Source organism: Bos grunniens, chromosome 7 (genome assembly GCF_055505025.1).
Source record: "Bos grunniens cultivar Pamir isolate PY7600 chromosome 7, Bosgru_T2T1.0, whole genome shotgun sequence".
NCBI classification, from domain to species: domain Eukaryota; kingdom Metazoa; phylum Chordata; class Mammalia; order Artiodactyla; family Bovidae; genus Bos; species Bos grunniens.
Genome location: NC_141171.1, coordinates 34183696 through 34194521, shown reverse-complemented (window position 1 = coordinate 34194521; position 10826 = coordinate 34183696). Strand labels below are relative to the sequence as shown.

The following is a 10826-nucleotide window of genomic DNA, read 5'->3' as shown; positions in this document are numbered from 1 at the left end:
AGGATTTCCAGTTACTGGTTTCTAACTCAGCAATGATACAGTGTTAGTTACTCAGTCATGTCTGACCTTTTGAGACCCAATCTACTGTGCCTGCCAGGCACCTCTGTCCATGGAATTCACCAGGTGAATACTGGAATGGGTAGCCATTCTCTTGTGCAAAGGATCTTCCTGACCCAGGGATTGAACCCAGGTCTCCTGCAAAGCAGATAGATTCTTTACCATCTGAGCCAGACACTAGAGCCACCAGGGAAGCAATGATACAGGTTATATCTATACAAACAAAAAAGTTGGAAAGGTCAGAATCCAAAGAAATTAAGTAAAATAATTTAAAATTTGAACTAATTTGACATTTTGGGTCTGAGGTATCCAGAAATCCTATGAAACAGGGGTCACCAACCTCTGGGATCTTATGCCTGATGATCTGAGTTGGAGCTGATGCAATAATAATAGAAATAAAGTGCACAATAAATTTAATGCACTTGAATCATGCCCCAAACCATCGTGGTTTGTTCATGTGGAAACTATCACAGTGTCAGGGCACCCTTTTCTCCATGTCTTGCTTTATCAGTGAATTAAAGAACCAAGATAAATGGATAGAAAGAAGAATTAAGAACTAGAAAAAAAAATTTGGCAGACTGTAATGTGACTAGTCTGAATTTGGCTATAAGGAATTCATGAGCCACAGTCAGCTCCAGGTCTTGTTTTTGCTGACTGTATAGAGCTTCTCCATCTTTGGCTGCAAAGAATATAATCAATCTGATTTTAGTGTTGACCATCTGGCAATGTCCATGTGTAGAGTCTTCTTTTGAGTTGTTGGAAGAGGGTGTTTGCTATGACCAGTGCATTCTCTTGGCAAAACTCTATTAGCCTTTGCCATGCTTCATTCTGTATTCCAAGGTCAAATTTGCCTGTTACTCCAGATGTTTCTTGACTTCCTACTTTTGCATTTCAGTTCCCTATAATGAAAAGGACATCTTTTTTGGGTGTTAGTTCTAAAAGGTCTTGTAGGTCTTCATAGAACCATTCAAATTCAGCTTCTTTAGCATTTCTGGTTGGGGCATAGGCTTGGATAACTGTGATATTGAATGGTTTGCCTTGGAAACAAACAGAGATCATTCTTCATTTTTGAGATTGTGTCCAAGTACTGCATTTCAGACTCTTTTGTTGACCATGATGGCTACTCCATTTCTTCTAAGGGATTCCTGCCCACAGTAGTAGATATAATGGTCATCTGAGTTAAATTCACCCATTCCAGTCCATTTTAGTTCACTGATTTCTAGAATGTCGACGTTCACTCTTACCATCTTCTGTTTGACCACTTCCAATTTGCCTTGATTCATGGACCTAACATTCCAGGTTCCTATGCAATATTGCTCTTTACAGCATCAGACCTTGCTTCTATCACCAGTCACATCCACAGCTGGGTATTCTTTTTGCTTTGGCTCCATCCCTTCCTTCTTTCTGGAGTTATTTCTCCACTGATTTCCAGTAGCATATTGGGCACCTACTGACCTGGGAAGTTCCTCTTTTAGTATCCTGTCATTTTGACTTTTCATACTGTTCATGGTGTTCTCAAGGCAAAAATACTGAAGTGGTTTGCCATTCCCTTCTCCAGTGGACCACATTCTGTCAGACCACTCCACCGTGACCCGTCCGTCTTGGGTGGCCCCACATGACATGGCTTAGTTTCATTGAGTTAGACAAGGCTGTGGTCCGTGTGATCAGATTGGCTAGTCTTCTGTGATTATGGTTTCAGGGTGTCTGCCCTCTGATGCCCTCTCGCAACATCTAGTGTTTTACTTGGGTTTCTCTTACCTTGGACATGCGGTATCTCTTCATGGCTACTCCAGCTAAGTGCAGCCTCTGCTTCTTATCTTGGAGGAGGTTGCCCCTCCTGACCTTGAACATGGAGTAGCTCCTCTCTGCCATCCTGCACCCACACAACTGGCGCTCCTTGGACGTGGGGTTGCTCCTCTCGGCCGCTGCCCCTGACCTCGGACGTGGGGTCACTCTGATAGAAACAGTGCCTGATGAACTATGGATGGAGGTTCGTGACATTGTATGGGAGACAGTGGTCAAGACCATCCCCATGGAAAAGAAATCCAAAAAAAGCAAAACGGCTGTCTGAGGAGGCCTTACAAATAGCTGTGAAAAGAAGAGAAGTGAAAAGCAAAGGAAAAAAGGAAAGATATTCCATTTGAATGCAGAGTTCCAAAGAATAGCAAAGAGAAATAAGAAAGCCTTCCTCAGTGATCATTGCAAAGAAATAGAGAAAAACAACAGAATGGGAAAGACTAGAGATCTCTTCAAGATTACAGATATCAAGGGAAAATTTCATGCAAAGATGGGCTCGATAAAGGACAGAAATGGTATGGACTTAACAGAAGCAGAAGATATTAAGAAGAGGTGGCAAGAATACACAGAAGAACTGTATAAAAAAGATCTGCACAACCCAGATAATCACAATGGTGTGATCACTGACCTAGAGCCAGACATCCTGGAATGTGAAGTCAAATGGGTCTTAGAAAGCATCACTACGAACAAAGCTAGTGGAATTTCAGTTGAGTTATTTAAAATCCTGAAAGATGATGCTGCGAAAATGCTGCGCTCAATATGCCAGCAAATTTGGAAAACTCAGCAGTGGCCACAGGACTGCAAAAGGTCAGTTTTCATTCCAATCCCAAAGAAAGGCAATGCCAAAGAATGCTCAAACTACCGCACAATTGCGCTCATCTCACATGCTAGTATGGAGAAGGCAATGGCACCCCACTCCAGTACTCTTGCCTGGAAAATCCTGTGGACGGAGGAGCCTGGTAGGCTACAGTCCATGGGGTCCCTAAGAGTCGGCTACGACTGAGCAACTTCACTTTCACTTTTCACTTTCATGCATAGGAGAAGGAAATGGCAACCCACTCCAGTGTTCTTGCCTGGAGAATCCTGGGGATGGGGGAGCCTGGTGGGCTGCCATCTATGGGGTTGCACAGAGTCGGACACTACTGAAGCGACTTAGCAGTAGCAGCACATGCAAGTGAAGTAATGCTCAAAACTGTCCAAGCCAGGCTTCAGCAATACGTGAACCGTGAACTTCCAGATGTTCAAGCTGGTTTTAGAAAAGGCAGAGGAACCAGAGATCAAGTTGCCAACATCCGCTGGATCATGGAAAAAGAAAGAGAGTTCCAGAAAAACACGTACTTCTGCTTTATTGACTATGCCAAAGCCTTTGACTGTGTGGATCACAATAAACTGGAAAATTCTGAAAGAGATGGGAATACCAGAACACCTGACCTGCCTCTTGAGAAACCTGTATGCAGGTCAGGAAGCAACAGTTAGAACTGGACATGGAACAACACACTGGTTCCAAATAGGAAAAGGAGTTCGTCAAGGCTGTATATTGTCACCCTGTTTATTTAACTCATATGCAGAGTACATCATGAGAAACGCTGGGCTGGAAGAAACACAAGCTGGGATCAGGATTGCCGGGAGAAATATCAATAACCTCAGATATGCAGATGACACCACCCTGATGGCAGAAAGTGAAGAGGAACTAAAAAGCCTCTTGATGAAAGTGAAAGAAGAGAGTGAAAAAGTTGGCATAAAACTCAACATTCAGAAAACGAAGATCATGACATCTGGTCCCATCACTTCATGGGAAATAGATGGGGAAACAGTGGAAACAGTATCAAACTTTCTTTTTTTGGGCTCCAAAATCACTGCAGATGGTGATTGGAGCCATGAAATTAAAAGACACTTGCTCCGTGGAAGGAAAGTTATGACCAACCTAGATAGCATATTAAAAAGTAGAGATATTACTTTGCCAACACAGGTCTGTCTAGTCAAGGCTATGGTTTTTCCAGTGGTCATGTATGGATGTGAGAGATGGACTGTGAAGAAAGCTGAGTGCTGAAGAATTGATGCTTTTGAACTATGGTGTTGGAGAAGACTCTTGAGAGTCCCTTGGACTGCAAGGAGATCCAACTAGTCCGTCCTAAAGGAGACCAGTCCTGGGTGTTCATTGGAAGGACTGATGCCGAGGTTGAAACTCCAAATCTTTGGCCACCTCATGTGAAGAGTTGACTCACTGGAAAAGACTCTGATCCTGGGAGGGATTGGGGGAAGGAGGAGAAGGGGACAACAGAAGATGAGATGGATGGATGGCATCACAGACTCGATGGACTAAGTTTGGGTGAACTCTGGGAGTTGGTGATGGACAGGGAGGCCTGGCGTTCTGCGATTCATGGGGTCACAAAGAGTTGGACACGACTGATCGACTGAACTGAACTGAATGTGACTAGGCCTAGACAGCATATTAAAAAGCAGAGACATCATTTTGCTGACAAAGGTCCATATAGTCAATACTATGGTTTTTCCAGTAGTCATGTATGGATATGATAGTTGGACCATAAAAAAGCCTGAGCACCATGAATTGATGCTTTCAATTTTTTCAAAAAAATTTTTTTAGTACTCTTAAGAGTCCCTTTTACAGCAAGAAAAACAAACCAATCAATCCTAAAGGAAATCAACCCTGAATATTCATTGGAAGGACTGGTGCTGAAGCTGAAGCTCCAATACTTTGGCCACCTGATGCGAAGAGCCGACTCATTGGAAAAAAACCTGATGCTGGGAAAGAGTGTGGGGATGAGGAGAAGGGGGCAACAGAGGATGAGATGGTTGGATGGCTTCACTGACTCAATGGACATGAGTTTGAGCAAGTTCCAGGAGACAGTGAAGGACAGGGAAGCCTGATGTGCTGCAGTTCATGGGATCACCAAGAGTTGGACATGACTTAGAGACTGAACAGCAACAGCAAATGTGACCTGAGACAGCTTTATTTTGTCATGGTCCTTTAGATCTCTGTTTCTTTTTTTTTCTTCAGTTTTTTTAATAGAGGAGATACACTGAGTACGCAGTCTGTGGCTAATTCTCTTTTTATTTTAATGTTTTTCTTGGAAAAGAAATTATCCTGAAATGTGCATGAAACTTTTGTTTTTCACTGTTTCTGTTACTTTCATTGTATTGGCAGTGCTGAAATCATTGTCATTTTTTTTTCTTGTTCTCTCTTTTTTGCTTTATAAAGAGGTACAAATTAAAAAAAATAAAAAGAGGTAGAAATGAACTAACTGATAAGCATGTAAAGAAAGTGTACATTTAAGTGGAAAAAACACAAAAGTTCAACCTTAATTGTGGTGGTGGTTTAGTCACTAGGTTGTGTCTGACTGTTGCAATCACATGGACTGTAGCTTGCCAGGCTCCTCTGTCCATGAGATTTCCAAGGCCAGAATACAGGAGTGGATTAGCCATTTCCTTTTCCAGGGGCTCTTCCTGACCCAGGGATTGAATCTGGGTCTCCTACACTGCAGGCAGATTCTTCACCGACTGAGCCACCATTTTAACCCAGTATTGTGAAAATGTACTAATCTGTTCTTAAGCCTGAAAGATTAGCAAGCTGATTGAATTGTAATTAGTGATTTTAATTTTAGAATTATGGTTTTTAGCAATAGAGATTTCTCTGTTTTTTTTTTTTTAATCAAGGATGAGAATAACAAAATGAAAAATTTTGAGTGATATTACATTCATATCAAATATGCTCATATTAGACTTCAAATTATATGAAATGTAAATTTCATGGCAATTAAGATTAGCAAATTCAGAAAACAACATATCCTGAGATTATATCTTTCACATTTTAATACTTAGACGTGTAATACATTTTGAGTGTATAATCATGACGTTGCCAGGTTTTTGTGCATAAGAGGGAAAGATTCGTCTATTATTTATAACTACAAATACCTAATAATCATTTTTGTGTCTTCTCCTAGTAAAAGAAATATCCATTCCTTTGACTTGGAGATCAGTACTTGATGATTTACCATTTTTTTGGTGCTTTTTGAATGAACACTATACTTTCTGGAGAAACAGCTGGAATAGATTATGAGAAGCAGGATGAGATGCCAAGCAACAAACGAGGAAAGTAAATTCGGGTTTTTAAGGGCCTATCTTCAGTGTGGGAGTGGGTTTTCCTTTGGTCTCTTGGGGAGTCTCATTCTAATCTTTAGCTGGAATTGTGTGGTGTGTTTCCTCTTGGCACTTGAATGGGAAACTAGAGTGAGCCAGGCTTTAAATTAAACACCAGAATGCTTGCAGGATGGGGACCTAGTGCTATGCATAGGGAGTTGTTTTTATTCTCTGCTTTGGCCCATTTTGGATGAGTTAGGCTGGAGTGTGCCCCTTAATTTTCCATTCTGTAAACAGAATGCAATCACTCATTTACAGAGCTTTGATAATACTAAAAACACTTTCAGGGACTTATTGAACTGATTACATAAAACTTTAAAGTATTATCCTTTACCTTAAGATCTTTGTTGACTCTTGGACGGTCTGGCTTATTACCAGTATCCATCTATTTTGAAAAAGGAACAGTGTTTTAAAGACTAGTACTGTAAAAAGAATTGTCTCCTAAAACAAGTTACAGTCTTTCTTGCTCCAGAAATATTGAGAATTCTTGGCAAACTGGGTCCCTGAGTGAAAGCTGCTTACAGGAAGAAAAGTTTGAAACAGCCACCCAGTAAGTCAGAATGACATTTAAACGGGAATGACAAATAGTCCACTGAATAAGTCAGAAATGAGCCCGGATCAACAAATGAGGTGATTTCTGCCCTAAATTAGGACTAAACAGATTTTAAAGTCATTTATAACAATTAAAATCCACGGCTATCCCCTGACCCTCATTGCCCCACCTCCCCTCCCAACCACAAGGCTGTAAGCTGAACCTCTGGAGGACAGTGGAGTATGATAACTGAATCAGATTGCTTCTGTGTCACTTGAGGTATCAGTCAATCTGTGTGAAAACTGATTCAGGTCCTAGCTATGTCATATCAGGCAAAACACTTAATTTTTTTTTTTTTACTTTTTTTTTTTATTTTATTTTTAAACTTTACATAATTGTATTAGTTTTGTCAAATATCAAAATGAATCCACCACAGGTATACATGTGTTCCCCATCCTGAACCCTCCTCCCTCCTCCCTCCCCATACCATCCCTCTGGGTCGTTTTATGGGCTTTATTTATTCATCTATAAAATGGAGTATTCTCTGTCACAGAAGTGTTGTAAGATTGAGTTTAATATATGAAATACATATATAAAATACTCCGAGTGATTGCTAGCAAGAATTAAAAACTGATAGGTTTTATTGTTGTCATAGAAGTGAATACATATGTCATCCTAAATATTAACTGAGTTAATATTGGCCACTTTTGTCCATTTCAGGACATTTTATTTTTTTAAATGATTCATTACTCTTACTTTTCTTATCACTTTTGTTTTCATTCACCACTTTGCTTAAAACCTGTTTATGCATTGATTGATTTTTTTCTGATTCTTTCAATAATTGCTCAGTCAATTATGCCCAATATTGATAGTTAAGACAAAAACTTATCTAAATTTGAAAGTTTGTATATGCTATGCTGTGTCCCCCCACTTTCAGAAAATGATGGTAAACAAGCTGATGGTCCAGTCATTCCTAAACTGGGAATGCAACGTGTGGTTGTAAGGAGGGAGATGTCAGTGGTCCTTAGCTCTGCTGCATGGGAAAGTCACCTGCCTGGGCTCCACCCATGAAGGTTCTGAGTTAGTGGACCAGGTGGATGTTGTCTTCAGTGAGTTTTAATAGCTCTCCAGGTGCCTTTAATATGCAGCCAAGATTGAGATTCACTGGACTGTTGGGAGGTAAACGTGGGTTTCTCTTAGCAAAGCATAAATCTCTGTGAATCTGTACATGTTTTCCATAGAGGTTAAACGGCAGTAGGACTAAAGTTCCATGTATTTTTTTATACTGCTTTAGTTCAACTCCCTTGCTGGGGATTTCAAATTCAGTTGTGATGTTTAAGGAAAGTCCCTTTCCCCCCTACTGTTTACATTATAGTTCATAAGTGAAAGGCTCCTATTTCCAATGTGAGAGATAATTGGACTCATTTTCAGAGTCCAATTTAGACAGTGGTCTTAATTTAGACAACCAGTAAAAATTAACCAGTATGGGTACTAGTTTGGCATCTTGTTCCTGTCTTGCTAATGGCACCTAAACTAAATTATTTAGAAGAACATGCTGTTGCATTTCTTTCACTGTTTGGTTAGCGAGATTGCCCTTCAGCACAGGTGTATCTCCTTTAGTGATGGATTCATCTGCAGATGAAGAGAACAGGTGAACTTCCTTACGGTTTCCCATCAACCCTTTCCTGGTTCATCTCTACCTCTTCGTCTTTTTCAGGCTGCCAGGCTTTTGTCTCCCATTCTGGCTGTGTGAGGGACACCCTTCTTTAAGGACAATCTTCATCTCTACCTCTTCTGGAAACCCTTCCTACTTCCTACCGACTTTCCCGTCCTCCTCCACATATCTGTGTTCACTCACCTCCAGATCCATGACTACTGTGGGCGGTTGTTTACACTTTTTAGCGCGTCTTCACAGCTAACTTCAGACTGTTTCAAGCTAACAACAGTGATGACTTCAGGAATAAGGTCCTGCACTTCAGTAAGTAATAAATACGCAACGTGGTAGTGAAGTAAAAGTCATATTTCAGAGAGGATGGAGGATGGGCTGGATTTAAAAAATGAGAAGACCACAGAGAAGGCAGATCTTGAACAAGGTTTCAGGACTGGATAGAATTTGGATTGTTGGAGAAGAGAGCCTTTCTACACAGTGTTATTTTTGGACTGGTTTGAATAATCTATAAAACATACACATATGTACCTGTGGAAACCTCTGAATTCCTAGGCTGCTTTAATACCTTCAGAATATGTCCATATATATATATATATAATTTGGATATTTCATATATTACATATATATATATATATACACACACACTATTAGTAAATTTCACATACTTCAGGTTTTATATATATGTAATTTCCGGTCTCTAAGATTAGGGTAAAACATACCCAGTTGAGCCTTACTACTAAATACAAGCAAAGGAATGCATTCACTGTTTTGATTTGTACATTCTCAACTAGAGGGAATTCTACAGGTTGTTCACTATCACTTTGTAGTAATGCAACGGGGGAAGAAGAAGTGCTAGTATTGTCTTATTACATGATTTGCTCATTCAAAACGTATAGCCCAACCCCCTTCCTCAGGTGCATTTTGAACTGACAATTATTGCAGGGGATTTGAGAGATCCGGTGATCTTATTCACTTAAAAAGTCTGATCAGTATTGCATGTGAAATTAGAAGCTTTTAAATTTAATTGTGTATTACCGATGTGACAGGGGCCCTTGTCATCACTCCCTAGCTCTGATAGTTGCAATAGATGGATGATTGAAATAAGGTATTGTAAGAAGAGGGATGATAAAACCGGCCAGTAACTAGGTTTCAATTATTGTGACATTGATGTCCAACAGTGACAAGGTTACAAAACCATTTTCGGGTGCCCGTTGGGCTTGGGGCCCTAGATTTTTCTGTCCAGCAAGACATTTATTTATTCAAAATTTAAAGCTTAATTTCCGGTTGAGTGCTTTTTAAATAGAACCAACTTTTTTTTTTTTTTTCTCCTCTAAGGATCACTCAGCTTTCTTTACAACATATATGACCTTGAATCAAGTCTTCCTCTTATATCTCTCTCTGCTTTTGTATTCAGCATTAGCTGACTCCCACAGTAAATTCAGTGTGGCCAATTACTTTTCATAATGAAGCTCATGTAACTTGGAGTAGAGCAGAGGTTTTATTAATCAGACTGATCTATTATTCAAGCTGCTATGATCATCCTTTCTGAATAGTGAGATAAAAGTCAGAAATAATATAATGTCCCCTGTCAAAAGGCCTGATGAAGAAAATGAAGCTTGGAAATTTTACACATATCAATTTTTCTTGAACATGGCAGAGCAGTTTATTTTGAGTCCTATTCCATTTTTTAAAATAATCTTTAATAGAAAAATCAGGATTTTCTGAAGTTATATCAGTCTGACATAATGACAATTTTATCCCTACATAACGTGAAACTGAATGGTGATGTCTTTTGGGGACTATGAGCAATGAATTTTCTAGGATTTTCTTACTCTTTCACATTTTGTTTTTTATTCATGGGTATACTCATAGATGTCAGGCTATAAATTTGGACTGTTAGTGAGCAAAACATGTGCAATGAGTTTACTGTCCAGCTCACTTTTTTAAAACCTCAAATGGTAAAATTATTAATTTTTAAAAATTGAAGTCTAATTTATTTACATTGTTGTATTAGTTTCTGGTGTACAGCAAATTGATTTAGTTATACATATGTAAATATTTTTTTTCATATTCTTTTTCATTATGGTTTATTAAAAGACATTGAATATAGTTCCCTATGCCAAACAGTAGAAACTTGCTATTTATCTATTTTATATATAGTTTGCTATTTATCTATTTTATATATAGTAGTGTGTATATGTCATAGAAGGCAATGGCACCCCACTCCAGTACTCTTGCTTGGAAAATCCCATGAACGGAGGAGCCTGGTAGGCTGCAGTCCATGGGGTCGCTGAGGGTTGGACACGACTGAGCGACTTCACTTTCACTTTTCACTTTCCTGCATTGGAGAAGGAAATGGCAACCCACTCCAGTGTTCTTGCCTGGAGAATCCCAGGGACGGGGAAGCCTGGTGGGCTCCCGTCTATGGGGTCGCACAGAGTCGGACACGACTGAAGTGACTTAGCAGCAGCAGCAGCAGTGTGTATATGTTAATCTCAAACTCCTAATTTATCCTTCCTTACCACCTCTTTCTCCTTTAGTAACCATAAATTTGTTTTCTATGTCTGTGTAGCTGTTTTTGTTTTGTAAATAAGGTTCATTTGTATCATTTTT

The 10826-nt window shown here is 39.6% G+C and overlaps 1 protein-coding gene across 36 annotated transcripts in view; it reads left to right on the top strand.

The window, feature by feature from the left end:
- The first annotated feature begins 8207 nt into the window (after positions 1-8207).
- Positions 8208-10826, top strand: part of PRR16 (proline rich 16) — a 1143323-nt gene continuing 1140704 nt past the window's right edge. For all 36 annotated transcript variants that reach the window (XR_015167121.1, XR_015167097.1, XR_015167111.1 and 33 more), the window contains exon 1: positions 8208-8522. The gene's annotated coding sequence lies outside the window, so the exon portion shown is untranslated. The remainder of the gene's footprint in view (positions 8523-10826) is intronic.